This window comes from Balaenoptera physalus, assembly GCF_965194825.1.
Source record: "Balaenoptera physalus genome assembly, chromosome: 4".
In the NCBI taxonomy this organism is placed as follows: Eukaryota; Metazoa; Chordata; class Mammalia; order Artiodactyla; family Balaenopteridae; genus Balaenoptera; species Balaenoptera physalus.
The window spans coordinates 51,898,596-51,922,646 of record NC_138891.1 but is presented as its reverse complement, the minus strand read 5'-3'; the positions used below and the strand labels follow the sequence as shown (position 1 = coordinate 51,922,646).

The window sequence follows — 24,051 nt, the reverse complement described above, 5'->3', positions numbered from 1 at the left end:
TCCCTCAATTCCACCTCAGAACTACCAAATCAGAATCTCTGGAGGGAGGCCTGGATATCTTTCCTCTGAACAAGGGCAGGTGATGGGAATTTTCAGAAAAGCTGTAAAATATACTAAACACTGTCTTAGATCTTTCCTAATATGACATATATAGGCAAGATAGTATACTCTGTAGCTCAGAAACATTTCTCCAGCCAGACAGATCCTCCACAGTCCCCTGCCTATATAAATGTATTTCCTACTCTGCCCACACGACTCTCCCTCCTACCAGTGTCACGACTCTCCCTCTTACCAGTGTCACGACTCTCCCTCTTACCAGTGTCACGACTCTCCCTCCTACCAGTGTCACGACTCTCCCTCTTACCAGTGTCACGACTCTCCCTCTTACCAGTGTCACGACTCTCCCTCCTACTACCAGTGTCACGACTCTCCAGAAGCATGTGACCGCTGAAACTCTGCTCCTGGTACTACCCCCTCCTCTTTCCTAGGACATCCACCTTCTGTCTAAGCCTTATCTGTTGCTTAAAGCTACCTCAAGATTACTCCAGTTTACAATGACCTCCACTAAGAGCCCTTTGGGCCTTCCTGTCCTCAAGTGTGAAAGGAGGGTGATGGACGGCTCGACTTTCTTCCATATCTGATAGTCTGAGCCTCTCTGGAAGACTCAAGAGACACTCCAGGCAAGCAAACTTTCCTCCATTCAATTCACTTATTACATCCAAATAATGCCTCTTGGACAACTTTCTCCCCTACTTGATGTATGGGGAAGTTAAATAACTTGAGGAAGAATTTTTTTTAAGGCTGGAGAATATGCACCTGTTAAAAAGGTCCTCAAGATACTGCTACAGGGCCCTGGCATGTGGTAGTGGCTCAGCTATTTGATGAATTCCTTGATACTTCAGAAGTCACTCCTTTAGCTACAGTCTATTCAGACTTCTAGGTTTGCTGAGGTTATCTACAGAGATCTTTTGCATGGGGGAGACCTGTCACTTCTGTACTGCTTCTGTTTGACATATGAAGGTTGCTGTTCTTCTTTTCCAAGAAGACACTACCAACCTCTATCAAAGAGACCTGTAATATATGTTGTTTTTTTCTGCCAGTGATGATGGCTTTATGAAAGCATTTGAAAGAAGAGTTGTTAAGGTTAGAGGTGCATTCCATGGTCATGAAATGAACAAAATACTGGGCCAATCTTGTGATCAATATGCAATATCCTTTTCTGAAGCAGTCTAAAGCCATTCATCACTGCCCCCCATCACATACACAACGCAAGATCAGTGAAACACCAGAGCGCTCCAGATGATGGTCCTAGAAGCAACACAGTTTTCAAAATTGCTCTTCGGTGACTACTCGTGTCAAGATGAATAAACAAAAATTCCAGGTGTGTTAAAATAAAAGCCAATTTTTTGAAGAAGCTAATAACTTTTGCATCACAATTTATAGGTACAAAATGCATTCTTATATTTCCAGCAACTTGTAATGACAAAGCTTCATAAAGCTGAAATTAAGATGCTCCAAAACACATATACATAAACACACATATGCATAGATATACACTCCTTAGAAAAAACACTAGGAAATTACACAGCCCTTGATACTATAATGCCCATTTCTAAATCTATAAAATATCAGACTCCTGTAATTTCTAATAGTTTTTTTCAGATGTTTGCAAATTAAGGGAAAATGTGCATCTCATCTTCAAACTGTACTGTTCTTTTCACATGTTAATATTATGTAGATAAAAACCTTGGTAATTCAAAATTATTGAGGAAAATCCCATCTATATATATGAAAAGAAGCAATTGCAACAACAAATATAAATGCAGCTAAAACTGTCAATAGCATTGCCAAGTGTAACTCCTACCTGCTCTACTTAACAGATAAGACATACTTGTACCTCTAACAATTGCTACTTCAAAAAAATATTTTCCCATGGATGGACCCAGAGATTGTCATAGTGAGTGAAGTAAATCAGACAGAGAAAGACAAACATCATATGACATCGCTTATACGTGGAATCTAAAAAAAGGGTACAAATGAACTTATCTACAAAACAGAAATGGAGTTACAGATGTAGAAAACAAATTTATGGTTACCAGGGGGTTGGGAGAGGAGATAAATTGGAAGATTGGGATTGACATAAACACACTACTCTATATAAAATAGATAACTAACAAGGACCTACTGTATAGCATAGGGAACTCTACTCAATACTCTGTTATGGCCTATATGGGAAAAGAATCTAACAAAGAGTGAATACATGCATATGTATAACAGATTCACTTTGCTGTACACCTGAAACTAACAAAACATTGTAAAACTATACTCTAGGGCTTCCCTCGTGGCGCAGCGGTTGAGAATCTGCCTGCCAATGCAGGGGACACGGGTTCGAGCCCTGGTCTGGGAAGATCCCACATGCCGCGGAGCAACTAGGCCCGTGAGCCACAATTACTGAGCCTGCGCGTCTGGAGCCTGTGCTCTGCAACAAGAGAGGCGGCGATAGTGAGAGGCCCGCGCACCGCGATGAAGAGTGACCCCCGCTTGCCGCAACTAGAGAAAGCCCTCGCACAGAAACGAAGACCAAACACAGCCAAAAATAAAAATAAATAAATAAATAAATAAATAAGCTCATTAAAAAAAAAAAAAAAAAAAAAACTATACTCTAGTAAAAATTTTTTAAATATATATTTTCCCAAGTACTTCAGAAGAGTTTTATTTTATTCTACTCCCTCTCCCCAGGTCCTCCACCTCAGTCTTATTTTAGTAAATTATTTCCCAACTTCTTCATAGCCACTGAAGAGATTACTAGGATGAAAACTTAAATTAGCTATATTATCTTCAGTACCCAGATAAAACAAGGTAAATAATAATTTAGTTTTGGTTTTGTGAGCTGGACCCTAAGTAAGGATATCATTTCACTTTATTTTCACAATCCTATCCTGTTACACGGGAAAGCAAAGTGATAAGGAATACTACACTGGAGAATCAGGAAACCTGGGTTATTCTGACTGCACTAAGAACTCTTTCTGTGTTCTAAGCACAAATCCCTCTCCAGCTCCTTAACGTGTGCTGTTTGGTGAGGGTCCTGGCTTTTTTCTCACACGCCCACTCAAACTGGTTTGGTACCTGCCTGGATTACAGTCTTGAGAAAGATTCACTGCCCTGGTTCAGTGACAGAGAGGGCTGCCAAGGTAGTGAGATTAAGGATTGAGGAGATCCATGTCACATATTTGCCATCCATTGGTTAGAAAAAGCACCAAGGACCCCTCTACTCAATCATTCTCAGTCAATCAAGAACTGCAAGTAGCAGAAAAGAGGAGATACATCTGATGCTGGACAAGCTGTAGAGACAAAACCTCTGGTCTCCACCTCTAATTTGTTTAGCATTTCAGAGACAATATTAATGTCTGAGAATTTTAAATTGACTAATTGCTAAAAAATTTAATCAACACCTAATAATTAAGATATTAGAATTAAGCACACCTACTCAAATCATTTAACAGACAACCACATCTGACAGATCACCACAACCAGAGCACTACTACAAATGAATAATACATGTTGAAATCATATGTGTGATTGAAGTCAGATAAAGTTGAGTAGACAGATCTGGAAATTTATTCCCTCGGTTTTTCAAACATTTATTGGGTATCTTACGTGCCTAGAACTGTGCAGACACTGGAAATCCAGTTATGCACGTTTGGCTAACTTTGCAGTTGAGCTAAGATTTCAAAAGACCTTCAAATAATGAACAGAGAGTGAGATTTTTCAAATCTCCATGTCCTTGATCTTTACAAGGCAGTCTTACTGGAATCTTTTTTTTTTAATGTTCCAAGATCCTTCTGTCAAAGGTATTAAGATATTGCTATGACTGAAATTATAATCTAAAATCATCATACTGCTGAGGGCTTAGTAAATCCGACATTCAACTTGTGTGTGGTGTGTGTTGCCACCTACCCCCTACCTTCAATCAACTGATGATTCAGTACTGACTGTCACAGGGGAATCCTCCAAACCTCTGCAGACAGCTGTGCCCCATAGCTTCCTGTTTCCAACACTCACTAATGAATTCGTACGGTTTTTTTCCAGGGTCTAAGAAAATCCTGTAGTAAAACATCTTGTCCCAATCTTATATTGTACTCCTGTAACATACATTCTAAAAGATGTTTTCGTACATTCTTGATTCATAGATTTAATTCAGAAACGAGAATCAGTAAAAGAAATAATCTGTTCTGAACTAATTTTTACTTTGCAAAGTTCTACGGGTATTAGTTACTCACTGTGACTTTTAAAAAGCTCACAGCACACTGAAAATCCTATTTATTCAAAGCTAATTCTGTGAAATTCAACACCATGACAAGTCAGTTCTCTCTCAATGCCTTTTCTGTCCATAAGAAAGCTAATTTCCCTATCACTTAAACCAGAAGACTGAATATTATTTGGCCATTGTCTATGTATCTTAAAAGTCTTACTGCTGGATAAGTGAATAAAAATACAACTCTTTTTTATACCTTCCATACAAGCTAATCATTTTAAGCAACACATACTTTTTAGGAGAATGCTGTCAACACAAATAATGAGATTGTACTTGTACTTCTACGCTGTAGATTTATTTTTAAAACGATTTCTAAATGATCAATTACACTTCAAAATATACTTGTGAAGATTCAGATTTGTTAAATTTGCTGTATGTAAACTATATTTCAATTTTTAAAACATTTCACAAGGAATTCTAGCACTGCACACATCGCCTGAAATCTACATGACGTGAGCAAAGAGGATCTCGGTGGCAATCCAGAGACTTGGTTTAATTTGTTTTATTACAAATACCAGCTGTGTGACTTAGGTTTCTCCGAGCCTCCATTTATCTGCAACATGATGTGGTTGGACTAGATTACCCACAAATTTCCTTCCAATTCTAAATTCTGTGATCCTAATACAGCAATTTCACTAATTTGGGATCAGAGTCATAAACAAAGTTCTACTTAAAAGATATTTTCCCTAGAAAGTACTTTGTTTAGCCGCATATCTTTAAAGAAAAATTACAATAGCCATATAACACTCATTCATGTCACACCTTGAATGATAAGCATTTTTAGGCTGCAGGCGTCTCAGGAACAAGACGTGGCAAGCACTTCCCTGGTTCTAAGCTTCTCATTACTTACTCTGAAAATGTGAATGGCAGAGGTGATGCATGGTAAAAGGTTCAAGATCCAAAGGCAGAAGTAGTATATATATAATACTACGCTACTCTTCCTGCTATCGGGGACTGTGTCCCACAGAGCTCTCAAAGAGGTCAGCCCGGGGCTCTCAAATTCTCCTGCAGCCCTCATGTGGTACAAGATTGCAAATGGAGAGCCATTTACTTCTTGTAGCCCCTGGCAAATACCAAAGATTCCAAATCATATTTTTACATCAGCATAAACTTTTCCACCATGAGGGTTTCATTTCCTTTCCAGCATGTTACAACCTATACTAATTTCAAAAACACAACCTCAGCATTTAAAATGTGCAATGAAATTTTTAAAGTTTTTTTTTTTTTTAAATCAGCAGCACTTTCAAGATTATCTAATCCATCCCTTAATTTTTAGAGGTCACACCACTGATTAATGGAAGAGTAAGGTCTCTTGCCTCTCAAATCACTTCAAATTTCTAAGCATATTTTCTACCTAAGTTTATAAAGGAAAACTAACCAGGTTGTATGCTCTTTACAACACCCACACACATATACACCCACTCTTATCAAATTCCAAAACGTTAATTATCCCACTGCCTTTCCCCTAGTCTATCAGGTTCTCTGCAAAGTCCCAAACCAGGCAACTACTGAGGCTCTCAGAGGAGACAAGTTTTATCTACATTAGTAACGCTAAGTCTCCAAAAGAATGGCAGCACAATGAAAAGATGTCCACACCTAATATGGTCATTTACAATACAGCCATGGTGAGTTATGTGTCTTAATTAGAAGCATATGACCTAAAAAACAGGAAATCAATATAGATATATTTGTTTTCTAAACAAAAGAAAGACCACTCAAAACTATCCTCTACATTCCATCTGGGTTCTACACTAAGTTTCAACCATGTCACTGCCTGACATCCCTGGGAGTGGCCTGGAAGAACTGTAATTGCAAACTCAGGTAAAAGTGAGGGGAAAAAGAAAAACCCATACAGAAACAGGAACCAACTACATGCGGTATCTTTGTTTTTTCTAAATCCATCCAGGTGATAACTTCCAAAGTATATGCCATGGAACAAATATTCTGCTTCATGTTAATATGTCTTATATGAAAAAAGAATTCTAATATCAAGTAAACCTGAAAACTCTGGACTGAATAGCTAGAGGTTCTTTAATGCTGGACTTCAAAGAACGAATATGTACCGAGAATCTCTCCAGGGTCAAACTTTTCTGAACACAAACTTTTCCCAAGGGCTGGTGTTCATCAGATAATGCTCTTTTGATAACACTGCTCTAGCTACTCAATTATTTTCAACTCTCCTAATGAAATCATGTGAAATTCTACTTTATAGAGATTATCTAATGATATGTTAGTAGCACTTCACCTAGTTTCTTCACATGAGAACTTAGCCCAATCTTTAGGTAAAAAGTCAAAGAAAATTGGATCCAACAGTTAACCCTACGCAATTTATGAGTCTAAAGGACTGCACAATCTTATTCACCCATATAACGTCAAAATATAAGTCACATTTCCACATTAAACATGGCTTGAAATTGTCTAGTTGTTCAAATTTCCTCTAGGAAGGGTATGCCATTTCTTCTTCCTATTAAAAGGAATCCAAAGCTCAATTTTTCAAGTCTTTAAGGCAACAACAAATCTAAAACATTCACTTTTCCTGGATGAAAGACCACTTTTTCCAAACAACAAAATGTTTTCTAATCTTTCGCATTTCCTGCCACTATTACAAGTAGAAAGAAAAATACAATTTCCTTAGTAGACAGGAAACAGTACAAACAGCGAACACACACCTTTAGGGCCCTTCTAATGCTGTACCTGAGCACTCAGCAATGTGGCCATGCACTTTCAACATCTGAACCAATTAGGCATTAACAGTTCAACAAAGAAAGCATTTTTCCCCCAGACTCACATTCCATGCTGCCACTTCCACAGTCAAAAGGACTGAAGTTCATTCCTCTAAGTCTAAGCCGCTATCTCTTCCCTGTTGCATACTGTCAGCACTCATAACTAAAATCATAAAAACTCTAGACCCGAAAGAGGTAGAGGTTTTAAATAATCATCACATCAAGGGGCTGTGATGTCTAAATGCCTACAAGAGCCAAGAAGGGAATGCCAATGAGTAAAGTAGTCTACCTTCCTTGCTTCCTGTTTTAGAAACATGGCCACAGAGAAATATTTCATATTTAAATTTTTTTCATATTTTAAAAATTAAAGTACGCACATGATGGCAAAAAACAACTGACAGGCAGCCTCAGTATCTAGGAGTCAACAGAGAGCGGTGGAGACCGCTGCAGACAGAGCAGACACCCCTTCTAAACTGGGAGCTGACACTCAGCTTACGACCTTCACTACCTTGCAGAAATGTCAGTCCATACTGCCAGGTTTTCAAGAGAAACCAGAAATCTTGTTTTACGTGAAATCCCTTCATTTTCAAAAGTTGCTTCCAAATTTTAAAAAACACTGTGCAAAGCCAAAAACAAAATCTACAGGCCACATTCCCCCAGCCCAGTTTACAAATTCAATCTCATCCTATCAGATGAGGCAATCAGTGTTATCTGGAGATGCCCAATCACTTGCCCAAAGCTGGAGATATCTAAAATCTGAGTCTCATCAATTTATAGTACCAGGTATATAATATACCACATGTTGATTCACTTAATCACCAAATTTACCGAGGACCTACTAGGGGTTAGATACTGTTCCAGAGACTGGTAATTCACTGGTGCACAAGAGAAACAACAACAACAAAAAACCCTTGTTTGGTGGCGTTTACATTCTAGTAAGGGGAAACAAGCCATGAACGTAAGAAGTTATGTAGTACGTAAGAAAGTGATAATTAATGTTAAAAAAAAAACCATGAAAAAAAGAACAGGATAAGTAGAATTAAGAGTACTACAGAGTTAGTCTCATGTCTTATGAAGGTTTTAGTTGCAGCCAAAATCTTTTCTAAGTAGTAAGAAGCCCAGCACAGCTCACATATAACCAATGGGCAAATTTTTATGCCTCAGTTTCCTTATCCATAAAACAAAGATATTGTTACGTGACCTACCTAATGCCCATTATTGTAAGACAATCTTTCGTTACTATTTGAGAAAAGTGAACTTATAATATTTTAGTGTTAGGTTTATGATGCAGTATTATGATCATTTCTAGATATTCAGAATACTTCTTAAATGTTCTAAGCACTTATTAGATTCTGATCCTTCAAAAGGAAAAAGTAGCCACTAAAATCATTAACATTTCTTCTCCCTTCTAATGCTGACTGATCCAAAGGCCACAGAACTATGGCAACCTCTATGAACTTTGACTGGGCTACAATGCAGTGAAAAGGAGAAAGATTTTACTTTTTTTTACTTTTTTTTTAAATTTATTTATTTATTTTTGGCTGTGTTGGGTCTTCGTTTCTGTGTGAGGGCTTTCTCTAGTTGTGGCAAGCAGGGGCCACTCTTCATCGCGGTGTGCGGGCCTCTCACTATCGCGGCCTCTCTTGTTGCGGAGCACTGGCTTCAGACGCGCAGGCTCAGTAGTTGTGGCTCACGGGCCTAGTTGCTCCGCGGCATGTGGGATCCTCCCAGACCAGGGCTCAAACCCGTGTCCCCTGCATTAGCAGGCAGATTCTCAACCACTGCGCCACCAGGGAAGCCCCCAAGATTTTACTTTTTTATACCACCCTATCTTTTGAGGGGAAAACAGTTTTTTTTAAACAAACAACACGAATAACTTTTCTAATAATAATAATTTTTTTTAAACCCTTAAGGCTACAATGCACTGAAGAAACAGAGTTAAATCTAGGCCTGGGTCCACATGGCTACCACTTTCATGTCACAAAAGATGTACAGATTTAACAGTGTAGAAACAAGATTTATAATCCCTGATGTTTGGCTGTGATAATATTTAATATGAATTGACCACATCCCTAAGTTTCATAATCAAATGTCAATTTACAGAAGAAATAAAGTTCTGCATATTTTCCTCCCATTTTCATTCTCCTGATTATCCAGCACTTACCATTTTCTCTTATTATGAATTTGCTTCCTAACAGCTACATAATGTCTTTTACTCTCTGTGAAGTTGCCAGTAATGCATTTTAGTTGATCATCTCTTCCTTACGGCACATAAATGGACAGAAATTACAGGACATTACTGCTGTGAGACACCCTCCGTCAGTCTCTTGTGCTCTTACACGCCCTGCCAGGTATGCTAAAAAGGCAAGGCCTTGACCATTTTGTGTCCAGGCTATTTCTCAGAGTTCTGTTTACAGTGAACTACCTTGACAGATGGGGTAAGACTCGCCTCTGGACAAAGAGAAAGTTCCCTCACTGCATGCTACAAAAGCAGTGGATTCCCCGAGTTTAGTGTCCCTCAGCAGAAACACAATCCCACTGTGTACACAGTTCCATCTGGACGCTCCGAATCACCCCCGTGGGACTTGGGGGCGAGGAGGAACTGATACAAGTGCTGGTGCTCACACTGTTTGGTGTGCCCCTGTCTGTGGTGCCAGAGCCCCTTGTCTCCTGCCAGCACTGATGAAACAGTAACAGGGTCACTATTAGCTTAGGGCAAAATCAAACCCCAGACTCAACAATGTCAAATGGAGTTGAAGAATCACATATTTATTCAGATATGTCATTCTTGGTAAGCTTATATACAAAACTTGCAAATCCTCAGGCCCTAAAAATGCATGTCTAATTTCCTTTGTTCTTTAATCACTAATATACACAAAACATATACACATACTACAATAGAATATCTCACCCCATATTAGGTTTCAGAAATAGTTAATAAACTCCAATGGAATCCAGCTGTCACTAATTCATTACCTCTTACTTCTAAATGAAGGAACTAGAGAGCTACATCTGGATGTGAACCTGGCGTTTCCAATCAAGTCTTCCACCTTCTCTCCCTCAGCACAGGCCACTTCAGAAGAAAGCAGAGTAAGTTTTAGGCAAAGAGTCCTAAAAGTCCAGATTATGTCGAACTTCTCTGGGCCTGAATCTGTTTACCCATAAAGCAAGAGGGCTGGACTAGAGGGGCTCATCTCTTTTTCCAGTTGTAATTCTGATGATTCTACTTTCAGCCTATACACGGGTGGAACATTCTTTGCTGCTTTGTTCAGTGCTGGAGTGGTTTATGAAGTGCGGTCCTGCTGAAAAGCTGGAGAATGAACTAGATGTCCTCGCAAGATGCCTCCTGGCTCTATAATCCCATGATGTGCTTATAATGGAATTTGGCTATCCTTATAATTAGAAATGTAGCCTGCTGGTCACACATCTGGATCAGATAAATCTGCACAAATAGCATTTCACCAGAAGCAGAAATGCCAAGCATACAACAGCTGTGTTGTTACATCAGCCTTGCAAATAACAAGGAATACTATTTATCCATAGAAAGAAATGACTACGGCAGACAGGAATAAAGCTGATTTCATTCAAATTATTTTGGGGTGGGAGAAATGTTTATAAAAGAAAAAATATATGTTGGTCAGACTTTCATATTAATTTACAAGACCAGTACAGAAAAGAATTCTCATACATAAAAGACCGCAAATGCCAAAACACTATTTCCTTATTACCTGCAGTCCTAGTTAATGATGAGCTTCTTGTTACTGAACTTCTGTAAATGTAATAGGCTCCTCCGACTTGCATGTCAACATATCACTGGAACCATGAACCTAATCCACAATTAAGTATTATCAAAGTGTCAAAGGTACTATGGGAATATTCACATCCATAGAAAATAAATGTGTTTCAAGTTAACAATTAATTTCACTCAACCAATGTGCTGGATAATATGAAACAAGAGGAAATTATTTTCCTAAAAAGAAATAAACACTTTTCCTAGCCAATTAGGTAAGCATTAACCACCTTACCCTTTGAAGCTCATTTCTTAAACCCAAAAACTTAATGTGCTAATCTAATTGCTCTGAGGAACAACTGACAAAAGGCATGACTAATGGCAAACAGGTATGAATACAAAATCTGTCACCTATTACTGACCTTGCCAACACAGCCAGTCTTCTAATTTATAATACTGTTCATAATTTTATTTTCTGAATTCAAAAATGTATTCAGATTTTGGGTGATAATGATGTGTCAGTGGAGGTTCGTCAGTTATGACAAATGCACCACTCTCGTGGGGGGAAGCTGATAACGGAGGAGGCTGTGCACTGTGGAGGCAAAGGGCTAGAAGGGAAGTCTCTTTACCTTCCTCTCAATTTTGCTGTGAACCTAAAACTGCTCCAATAAAAATAAAGTCTTTAAAAATGTACTCGATACAGTATATAGGTTTTAAAAGATAGAAAGTAACTTTCATATCAAGTAAATGCCCTACGTTGAAATGTATATATGGAATTAGATCCTTAGATTTTTAACCTATAAAATGTAAGACTCAGGAAGTCACTTTACATATAGTCACTTTGCATATACAAATATAAAGAACCCCACAATATTAGTATAATTACCATTACCTCAAAAGTCCAGACTAAAGTCGGTAAGTTTTGCTCCACGTAAAGAAAAAACAAAGAGAGCAAAGAAAGCAAGCTAAAGAGACAAAAGGAATACCACAGAAACTGGGGTTACATTTCTGCTTAACGGAGAAAACGGTGATGACTGGAGAGGTAAAGTAAGACAGAAGCAAACTTACGTGGTTCCTAAATGGGAGAATCCAAAAGGTAAGCTGATTCTTACTCCACATTTTCTAATATTAACTGAAAACTACTAGTAACAACCAGTGTCTTTGAATCAGTTGTGAAAGGAGTACAGGGATTAAAAAAAAAAACCTGACTGATTAGACAGACGAATCTTTGGCAAAATATAATAAATCACAACTTTCAATCTTTACATATCAATTTTTAAACTAAAACCTTAGATTAAAATGACACCCTGATGGTCACTTAATCGATTTTCAGAAGAATGTTAATCAACTACTTCCAAACACTGGGAGTCAACTTAAGCAACTGAAGTTCTCAACGGATTCTAATTCCTAAGGAAATCACTGTAAGAAAAGTGAGTTAGCACTTCAAAACATCTAGCAGAGAATCTAACAGATGCATACATTTTATGTGTAACCGTGGGGTGTCCTTAATAAACACAATCAACAGGAGATTCATAGTGTAAACCCTCTTTGGGGCCTAGGCGGCTCTAAGTAAACATCAACTTTGAAATTGTGATGGGCCTATCAGTGAACCATCATCAAATTACAGATGAGAGCCAGGCCTTCTGGCTTTATGCCAAAGTGAAACATCAGATGGGCAGGTTCCATCCCTTCAAGGGTACAGCCAAAACTTCTAAGATTCTAAAAGATGTCTTCAACCTGAAGGGTGGGAACTCTCAGCCTAACAGGCTGAACCACACTCAACTTCAACTTCTATGGTCAACTCAGGGAATGTCGAATCTTCCAAAGCCCTAGATGCAAGGCAATTAGTGAATGTGGGTAGCCCCTCCCCCTTTTTAAATAATTCTTTCAGGTAATTGAATGTCATTAGCAACTAGGCCTAAGAGTGAAGTATGAACGTTTTATAAGATAAACCTTATTTTTCTGTTTTGAATCTTTCCATAGCTCTGTTTTCTTGATTTAGGGGTTTAAACAGATTCCTAATACATGTTTTTAAAAAATAATAACTGACCTATTTATTAATATCAGTCTTTTTCTCTACCCTCTATCATTTTAATGTTCTTCTTTCCTTTTAGGATCTGTTTGTGATTTCAGATTTAAAGCCAGGCATCTGAGATTTTGCACAGGCACACAGACAGGATTTCGATTACCAAGGCTGCCAAATCAACAGCTAGTCCAGCAGTGCAAAAATCCACTCGCTATCTTTTTTTTTAAAGAAATAGATTTTTTGCCTCCATGCTTTTCATTTCCAGGAACAATACTTCTCTCATGACAAGCAGAGACCCGAAAAACAAGGGGCAGCATTGATCAGAACTGAGCCTCGTTCCCTTCCCTCACCTAACACCTCACTTTCAAAAATGCTCTAGGTCGTATCTTTCCTTACTAGAAATTGAATTTCCTCATCTTAAAGGATACTGACAATTTCCCCGATTCTGGCTGTCTAGGCATTATTTACCATCTCCACAAATTTCAGTGTTTACATAACTGAGTGCTAAAGTTAAGACCTTGACAATGGCAACACAGGAATACTCCCAAGATGCCTATGTTTGGTTGGTAAAAATGTCCTGACTGCAAAATTTCTTTCCAACTATCTGAAGTCTTTTCTATCACTGTCTGCCCAAATCCCTTGCCAGTATGTTCTTCCTGGTCTCTCCTCCGATAAAACTAGCAGGAGCACCTGGAGTTGTAGCTCCCCACACAAAACCCCACCAAAGGCGAACGGAAGCTTTAGAGGAAGGCAGAGACCAGCTCTGGACTTAACAGGTGTGAGGGCCTTGCAGACTCCTACAACTCAATACACATTTAGTCTTTTACCCCAATCAGCATAGGACAGAGGATACTGAGGCCTCATCTCAAATTCTAACTGTGTAGTTTAACAGCATGACATTTATAGTACTTAACATAAGAAATTATGAATTCATATTTTTGATGTCATGTCTTCCTAATTCTGGAGATACTGATTTATACAAATGTCAATCCCAGCCAAGAGCCTACCACACACAATTTCTATAGGTTATCTCAAAGGTTGCTAAAAATACCTACATCAGAGCTTAACCAGAAAGGGGGGGAAGGGTGGTCTGTGCGTTCTTTATCTCCTGCATCAGTGTGTCAAGAGACAGTCAGGTAAACACATTCCCAAGGCAATCATATGACGCTCACCACCAGGAGAACTCCCTATAAAAGGTTGCCTTGGGCAGGAACCTCCAGAACTTTTATGTGAACTGCCTCCCTCATTTTAGGGAATGTTCCTCAAACCAATGAGCAAAAGAAGGACACCTGGGTGGCAGCCAGCAGAAAGCTATCATTAAAGTCAAAAGCATTTTGTACAGATTGCCTTCAACCAAAGGCGCCAGTGTTTTCATCTGCCACAATCCAAATGCTCCTGTATATTTAAATATTTACTTCAGTCAACCTATTTGCTTGTTTCAAAGAAGGCAGGATGAAGAGACGAGGTGGACTTCTTCACAATCTGAAATTTACCATTTCCAAACAAATGACAATGAATACTTTCTACAGACACTGTCATACTGGTCAAATGGCTCCTCCTGCCTTCTTCTCATGCACGGGGACCTGCATTCCATTAGACGTGGACACCTGTGCTCGTCCTCCCAAACCCCAAGATTCCATTTGCATAGCAATGTTACAAAATAGCTACTTTCACATATCTTAAATACACGGGGAGGGTGCATTTTAAGAATCAGCATAAAGTGTCACTTCATGCTAAAGAATGTCAAATGGAAGTTCACAGAAAAAGAGTTTAAAATAGATCTAATTTGCATGTTTGCCTGAAATCATCTAATTGGACATGTTCTTTTCTGTGTATTTTATTTAGGTTAGTATTTTTCGTTTTGAGGCATCATTCTACTCTGAAGACAAAAATCTGACTCTTTTTTTAAGGTGACTTTAATACAAGTTGTCCAAATACTTTTTCAGTCCACCTTTGTGAACTCAAACTACTAGGCAACTTAAAAAGTATTCAAGTTTTCTTCTTGGGGGAAAAAAAAAATCAAATATTTCTATAGTGAGAGTCTTTCTACATGAGATCACAGAAAAGAATTCATTAATTCTCTCTCAGACAAGCACACAGGCCAAAACCTTTGTTCAGAGAAGGGAGAGAGCATTCATCAATTAAGTGTAGTATTGTTCTAGGGCTTTGTTTATAAATCCAGCATACATCGCCATCTGTTAACTTGGACTAGAAAGCTTTAGTTGATATTTATGTAGTTCAGAATAAAGTAAAGGAAGAGGCCTCTGTGAAAACACCACCCCATAAACATTTTCTCACCCCTGGATCAGTACAATCCTATTCTGACTGAATAACGTCATATTGAAGGCTTGCATCCCTGCTCTTTCTCTAAATATTAGTTTCTCATGTTAGAAATGTATTTACATTTTCTACGAAAATTCCTAATTTGTTAAGTTTTCACATAGAGAGAAGAAATTCTGACTTTTTAAAAAAAGGTAAATAAATTGCAACTTCACCTAAGCAGTTTTTTTAATGCTCCTGATTCCTTAAGTTGCATTCAACTTAGAACAGACATGATCTTTTTTACCAATCCATTCCCATCTACTTCAAATTCTAGGTCTCCAGTTAATCGTTCTTGATTTATTCTACTTACCTATAATCATATTCAAGTTGTACTTATGTGGCTTGATCACTGGTTTATATAACTTCATGTATGTAGATTTTCTAATTCGAATACAAACTTTGAAGATAGGAACCACATTTTTTATTCATTTCATCCACTCAAAGCTTTCCCCTGCCAACCCCCCGATATATTACTTTATATACAGCAGACATTTTAGTTAAGTGAATTAACTTTTTAACTATAAACTAAAACTATTAACATTGGTCCAAATTTATCCATGCCAAAGTCACTCTAGAAACAGTTATAATTTTATCTAAAAAGTATACTTCGTTGTCCCCCCAAATTAAAGACCCCTCTTGATGCCCTTGTGACCTGAATGGAATTGACAGACTTTCATCAATATTAAAGAAACTTTCAACCTTCCCTTAACCACTCTGAAACTCATGAAAAATAATTTAATGTCTTTGTACTCTGATACTTTTTTAAACTCTCTAATTTACACCTAATTTTTTTTAGAGGATTAACATTTTTTAAAGCTGCATACACATACTGTCCCCCTAGAAGTTGACATTTCGACTTTGCCGAGATGTGCGCTCAAGTGGAAAGGCAGGAAGAGCTCACAATTCAGAGGGGAAATACCTAACAAGCAGGCAACACAGAGCCATAAAAGACCACGTGCAGCTGGGCGCGGGCGCCGAAGGCGAGCTCTATGGGCAAGGGCCTGGCTGTGATTCATCCTTACACTCCTAGCAGCCAGCGTAATTCTCCACAACCTACACTCTCTGAAAGCAGAGACTGGGGTTTTGCTCTCTGCTGTATCCCCAAGCCCCAAGAACAGTACTAATACATAGCAGTGCTCAGTAAACACGTGTGAAATAGTATCTGTAGAAAAAATGTGTAACACATAGTAGACATTAGCAGGAAAGGAAGTAGAAGAAAGGGCTGGGATGAGCTAAATTTCATTTTTAGATTGTACTTCCTCTGCTCACCACTACTTTAAGAGTGACACAAACTCCAAGTATCTAAGGGGCAATTGACCAGGATGGTGGTGAATCAAAATGTCAAATCATACAAGGAAAAGCTTTGAACACTGGGGACCTGCAGCCTGTAGAAGAGAAGGACTAAAGGCAAACAAGCTGGCTAGAGTTGAGTTTGAGGGGTTGTCACGTGAAAGAAGAAACAAACTTGTTCTAGGTTGCTGTGGAGTAGTATTTTTTGAACTATGGGTCATATAATCAATTTAGTGGGTCACTGACTGGTATTCCTTTAGATAGAATAGCATAGAATTGGATCACAAAGAATAAAGGCAAGTATTGATTTATTTTGATCCAGGTATACATATTTAAAATTTTTGTATATGTGTATTTACAGGACTACAAGGTAAAATATGTGTCTCAATGTGCGTGCCAGTCAAAATTTGTGGAAAAACAGTGTTATAGAAAGCCCATCTTTCACCATGACAATTTGGGCTCAATATAAAAATGAGAGATGTCAAAAAAAAAAGAATTAACTGATTACTTCTTAAAGAAACTTTGTTAGTGAATATTCAAAGAAATCAAGAACTGAAAGAAACCTTAGTGATCACCTGGTCTAATTCTTTCATTTCATTAATCACAATGGTAAAGATACCCAAAACCAAACTGGTAGTTAGAGGCAGAGCCAAGCCTGGAAGCCAGTCTCCAGAACCCCCTAGTTCAATTGCCTTGTAGTGGATCACAATGACTCTAGCATAGGCTGGTGACCATGTGTCAAGATGTCACATAGGGGGGTCTTGGCACTGGTTGGAATGGAGAATTAGAGGGCCTCCTCGGTGCCTATAGATTAAAAACCTTTGATATAAAACTATAAGTACTGTACTTATCATTTGACAATCAGATGTACAAATTTTCAGGATAAAGAGACAATGGGGACTTTATTTACATATACGTCATTATTTATAGAGCTCAGGACTTGAAACATGATAAAAATCATTAAGGAAAAATTAAAACAAAGCCCTCTTCTTTTGAAATTTTAGAAGACACAAAGATAAGAAAAAGCACCATTTTAACAAAAAAGTAGTAGATAACCCTTAACTAAAAGGAAGAAATTCCACCTTGAGATGTTACAAAACTTAAAATAAAAATCTCTGAAATTGGAATGCTCCTTGTCATGTTTTCGCCCATAAAGAAAACTGAACTCCTAATCTTTAAGTATCAGTAGCAAAGCAGAAAGGATGCACTAACGAGAAATGCTCATACAGCTCCCCACCAGTCCAGCCCCACCCATGTGTTCACCACCCTCCACCCTCCTTTCATAAGAGAACAAAATGACTCCTTATAGCAAACTCCTCAGAAAACAACCCACTAACTTCCATAAAAGACCAGCAATGAACATTTCAAATATATATTAATTCATGTTTTTAAGTCACTATCCAAGTTTGGAGGCCTATCTGTCCCTGTATTTCTTTTAGGCACTAGGTATATACAATAACATGGTTTGGGGCAATCTTTCCCTCTTCCTCTTAACTAACTTGGTAAGAAGAAACCCACAGGTTTCCCAAAGAGAGAGAGTGGGGAAGTAATGGAATCATCAGTTTTTCTAATGTTTTATTAAAATCAAGAAGTTCAAATAGTTGTGACTGGATCATGGTTAAAACTCTCTAATTCTAAACACATACCTAGAGTCACAAAAACTTTCACATGCAAAGCAAGAAACTTTTGTTATTGGAAGAAAGTTGGCAAAACAGGGTGAGTAGTTTAATACTGATGACAACATCAATTATGCCAGATGTAGGTTTGCAATAAGCTAACTGTAGGTCCCCAACCAGTAATCAATCATGTGACTGTGGCCACTAATGGACTTGAGTCCTGCCAAGTTTCACATGCCCCATAGTTAGTTACGAAATAGCTTCCTTTCCACGTGTCTCAAAACAGACTTAAATTACCTAATTTTTTTTCCCAGCCCTTAAAGCATACCTCACGCTATAAAGCAGCAAACTAAGATATCTGCGACATCCTCTACCATGAAATCATCCTTTATAGCCAGAAGGCAAGATTCCATAGTCACAAGCAACAGATCTCACCGACTCTAAGACAAGTTACTCACAAGCAAAAGCATAAAGGGCTGCTCTTAAACAGAAGTAATATGACATCTTTAAATTAGTAAAGTTTTAACTCTGTGCTAATTTTTCCTTTTTAAGAAGAGTTCAAGACTCAATTGTCACTCCAAGTCCTTGGTACAGGCTGCTCTGTGTGTACACAAGACTTATTTGATGTATGTGAGCACACGCACGCGTTTCTAAGTTATGGGATCCGCAGCATTTGTAAATAGAGAACTAGACCTGAATACTGGCCCAGTGGACTTCTGGAACCGCTGCTACTTCTTGCACAGCAGGAGGGCCACCTCAGTGCCAGTCACAACAGTCACAAGCTATAGTTCAGCACCAGTACATTATCAAACATATAGAGGCATCTCTCAGGATAGAGGCATACTTTCAATTAAGTCACCAGAAAAACAGGGTCCAATGTATGTCAAAATTGGAGACAACTGTATTTCAATACAACGTCTGTAAGGTCCTAAGCAGAGAAAGTTTTCATCCAGAGTCATCAATCATCCTGTGCTACAACCCTTGCTTGAAGACGCAGTGCAGCATCACCCTAAATTCACGACAGAAGGCCTGGCGTCCAGTTCATATGGGTCATGTGGAAAGGAAAGAGGCCAGGGGGAAAAAGCACAAAGGAAAGGTAATTCTACTTTTCTGGCTAAATTAGTAAGAGTTTCTCAGTGAAGAAGACACAAAGCAAAGTCAGTTAGCAAACTTACTTAAGCTATAGAAGTACTGACCCATCAAAAGGCCGACTCAGTTCTAAAGCTTCGGTGAAAAAGGTTAACTACAGAACATATTGTACAGTCACCTACATGAGAAAAGCTCATCACAAATGCCTTTAAGTAATGTTCAACTGCTCCTTAAAGCATCACTGAAAGTGTAAATGGAGAATTTACTGGCAGTGAGGCAGGTAAACAGGGGAACTCACTCATCATAGCTACCTTTCATTCTACAATTAAATCCTAATTCTCCTTTCAAGAAGTCAAATCACTCTCTAGTGATACGTGGTTTCCCAACCCGAAAGCAGCGTACCAAGTGGAGAAGTCAAAGTCCACAGCAACTAAATGATTTGCCCAACTTCAGTTAGAAGCTAAAGCCGGGAACCCGGTATGTTTCACCTGTCATTCAATACTTTTTACCTTAAGTCCCAATCCAGTTTTCACATCCAGTCTGGGTTCTCTACATCCTAACTTTGCTACATTTGAGAATTACAAATAAGAACTGAGCCAACAGGACCTGTTGAAAACACCCCATGGCCATGCTAATTCCCAGTGTTTGGTGGAAACTTCTCTCCATACAAACCTTTCAAAGCAGACTTCCAGATCCATGTCTAACAGTGGCTGACTTTTAGCACCTGGTTATAGTACTTCAAGTCCTTCACGTAAATGCTAATGATAACAGTTCAATCCCATAAACAAAGAAAATGTCTGTTTTAGAACTGCTAAACGAGGGGACTGCAGGCATGTTTAATTAAGTCTGCCAGGTGGCTACGGTCCAAACCCCGCCACCATCTGGAGACTCTGCTTGCCTGCATCTCAGATCCCCACCATTGCTGATGGAAACCACCACTCTGGCCCTTTTCATCAACATAAAGAAAAGATTAAAACAATTAGGTTTAAGTGCCTCATAAAGGCTTAGATGAAAGCACATTATAGGAGGCATGATTTATCAACTAACTCATAGTTTATGTGGTCTCATTTGAAATGAAACCTAGCTTAATTACCACTGGGTTTTCTTGCTATATTTTCATAGATGGGAGCTCTGTCAACACAATTCTACTGAGGCAGGCCGGAGGAGAAAGATGAGCTAAATGCTTGCTTCTTAAGGGCTGCTTTTGGCCCAGAAAGGCCATTTTACCATTTTATCATCACTCCTTGATGCTAAGCTTGACCAAGGAGCTGGACTCACTACGAAGCAAAAACTCCCCTCCAAAGCTAAGAAGCAAAGGGAAATGTCAAAGCAATTTTTGCTCAGCTACAACGCAATTCACAAGGGGATGCCTCCAGATGGGGTAGGCTGAGGATCTCTGATGTTGGTGATCAAACAGTATTTTGTTGTTAGGCATTAAGGTTTTAAACATTCAATTATCTCATTTGTAAAAATATTTTCACGCTCATTAAAATCGTTACTATTTAATGATACAACCACTGACAACCCTAAAGAGGTGGAGATACTTACAGTCATCAAGTGTCAAGATGTTGTCATTACCCCAGGAAAACTCAAACTATAAATTCTCCCAGGTCTCTTGGACTCTAAAACTGCAATGTCCAATACTGAAGCTACATGTGACTATTTAAATTTAAATTAATTAAACACATAGAATTTAAATTTTTGTTCCTTAGTCACATTAGCCACATTTCAAGTGTTCAATGTGATTAGTTGTTATCCTACTGGGTAAGGTAGGTAGAATATTTCCATCATTTCACAAAATTCTATTGGGCAGCACTTCTCTAAAATGCCATATTCTCACTGATGAAAAGGCGAGCAACAAGTTTTTTGCATAGAACTAATATTTCCCCTTATACACCAAGTGAAGCACTTGAGCAGAGTTGTTAAGAGCCAACACTCTGGAGCCCAACTACTGAATTCTAACCCAGGCTCAACCACTTACTAGCTCTGGGATTGGGACCAGTTACTTAGCCTCTCCATGCCTCAGTTGCCTAGCTATAAAACAAGGATAATTACAACACATATCCTTATAGGACTGTGGTAAGGATTAAATGAGTTAGTTAAGTGCCCAGAACAGCAAGCACTAAGCAAATATTTGCTGTTATTAAGCCCGAAGCATGCTTCAAGGCCTTAAAAATGTTCATAGCCTTTTCCAGTTAAGGAGTATTTTGTTCCTTTTAGCATGTGTGACTGCCTGTAACAGCCGGTCTCCATGCTAAAAGATTAGATTCATTAGCCAAAATTTGCCTTTTATGTTTGACCACCTTTCATAAAGTAGGATCTTCACCCTGAAAGAAGATTAATTCTGATTTTATTACTTATATTAAATTTAATCAATTAATTGATTATATGTATAAATAAACCAGGTTAGTTTTTCCAAATAAGGTTAAATCCATAACATTATGGTATATAAATATATATACTTAAAAATAATTGAGCCCATAAATCCACTCACTTAAACTACAAGACCCTGAGAATTCTCTTTGACAACCATCTACAATTAGCAAATATGTTCCATGAATAGAAACCTACTATTAAAGTTATATCCAATTTTTTGAAAATTCCAAATCAGTAGAGTCTAAATTAATGATTGCATAAGTTTATGGTACACTACAATTTAGGCTGTTTGAAATAGCTGGGAAATATAAACATTGAAAACACATAAAACTGAAGAACATTATGGTCCCCCACTAAAGTTTGAAAGTTTCTGAAACATACTAAATTTTCTTGAATTAAATTAAAAAGTTAAGTCTGAAAAATAAGCTAATTTTTAACACTACCAAAACACTCATTTGTCTGTTATTATAAGTAACTTTTTCCCTGTTTCAAGAAAAAAAAAAGGTTTGCGAGTCCAAACCAAAGTCAACTTGAAAAGTGCTAATTAGTTAGAAACTGTACAATACCAATCGCCAATTTATATAGCAAAAATTCCAATAGTTCAATTGGAAAACTTCAAACTAGAAGAAAATATACTTCTGAAAGAACCTACCTGAAAAAAAAAAAATACTGAAATATTTAGAGATTAAATGATAAGAGGTCTGGGGTTTGCTTCAAAACAGTACAGCAGGAAGTGGGAAATGGGGTAAAGACTAAATAAGTCTGACCATGAGTGGATGGATGTTGAGGATGGTTGACAAGAACACGGGTACCCATTACTATTCTCTACTTTTGTAGTATATGTTTGAAATTTTTCATATTTACCATATTTAAAAAACAAACTCACCTAAGTATAATGTTTTTTGGCTTAAAGTAAAAGGGAAAAGTTAAAAGTCTTAACAAACATGCACCCGTTTCACAGACCATAGCCAGAGTGCTACAATTCTGCTCTTCCCCCACCTTACCAGTCACTACAGGCAGCACAATTTATGATTATCCCAAACAACTGTATGCCCAGAGGAGTATTAATTTTTTCATGTGACTTGTTTTTGGATTTTGTTTGTCTCTTTCTTCCCCAATTCCATGGAAAGAAAACCAAGAGGTTGATTAGCCAACACACTCCAGAAATGGCCAAGGGCCTTATTTTAACATCACTATTCTTGACTCCAAGATGTGCCTCTTTTTTTTTTTTTTTTTTTTTAAGGCTATCAAGAGGCTGCATTCTGTTGATGGATCCCAGTTTAGTACTAGAACATCTAAAATTACACAATTATGGTAATTGAGTTATTTCTAACTCTGTTCTCCATTTATAAAAATGAATGTCAAAATACTCTAATAAGAGCCTGGGAAGATGTTAGCACAATGAAAATATTTTAATGTTCATATCATTATAAGTGAAGAAGATGTGTACCTACAGATTTTCAGTTAGAGGTTAGCCAATTTTGAGACAATAAAATGCAATGGAAAAAAAAAAAGCAGAGGGAGATCTGGAATCAAGAAATTAGAATTGTTGCCTGATTTTTCCCTTTATTAGCTGAGGCACCCTTAGGAAAGGTGCACACTTTCAGATTAGGTTTTCTTATCTCTGAGACAATCCTCACTTTGTTTACGTCACAGTGTCCTGTGGGAATGACTCCATAATACATAGAAAACTGCTTTTAAAATAAAGTGCTATTTAAATAAAAGGCATCAGCTTGTGAACTACTTTAGCAGCCCCTCTAAAAATGGTTTCTGGCTATTCCCCTACTTAGAATGGGAAAGGAAAAAACAGCCAATTAAATGAAGAGGAGTAAATGGAACTGTCAGCCAGATTCCACAACTTCCTTCCAGTAAAGATGAAACATGAACCACCTGGCCAGAGCATCTAGGCACAACTGGGTGAGGCTGCCAAGGTACTATGAATGGGAGTCTGAAGATCAGAAACTAAGGCAGGTCAATCAGATCAAAGGCACATAACAATGACTTATTATAAAATTCACTAATTCTTTGAAGGTATCAACCTTTGCCTAATAGTGTTAACCCTGTATTTGCTTGTGCTAGCCACATAAAAGCCAGCAAACATTTTGAAAAACATTTTGCTTAGTAAAATAAAATGAACAAATAAATACCAAGGAAATTTCGATTCAATGTCATTAAGATATACAAAACTGTAAACTTCAAATGGAAAGAGCAGCCAACAGCAAGGCCAGCATTACCCTCCCGCGATGGCAAATCATAACAGGCCGTTACCAAGGCAAGGACGCCGACAGGGATGCTTCTCAGCAAAAGCACAAGACGTTGACCCAAATAACTGTCAGAGGAACAACGTAATATGTAACACAGAAAAGATTTACAAAGCAATACGCGGTTTCAGGGAGAAACTCTCCTGAAACCTATCCTACACACTTTACCACAACTGCCTGGGTTCACATCCTGACTCCACAACTTACTAGTTTTTAACCTCAAGCAAGTTGCTTGCTCTCTCTGTGCCTCAGTTTCTTCCTTTACAAAATGGAGATGCTAATAAAGTATCTACCTCATGAAGC

The 24,051-nt window shown here is 38.1% G+C and overlaps 1 protein-coding gene across 4 annotated transcripts in view; it reads right to left on the bottom strand.

The window, feature by feature from the left end:
- The window catches only part of FNDC3B (fibronectin type III domain containing 3B), a 350,839-nt gene that overhangs the window by 300,998 nt on the left and 25,790 nt on the right, over positions 1-24,051 (bottom strand). The gene's annotated exons all lie outside the window — the stretch shown is intronic.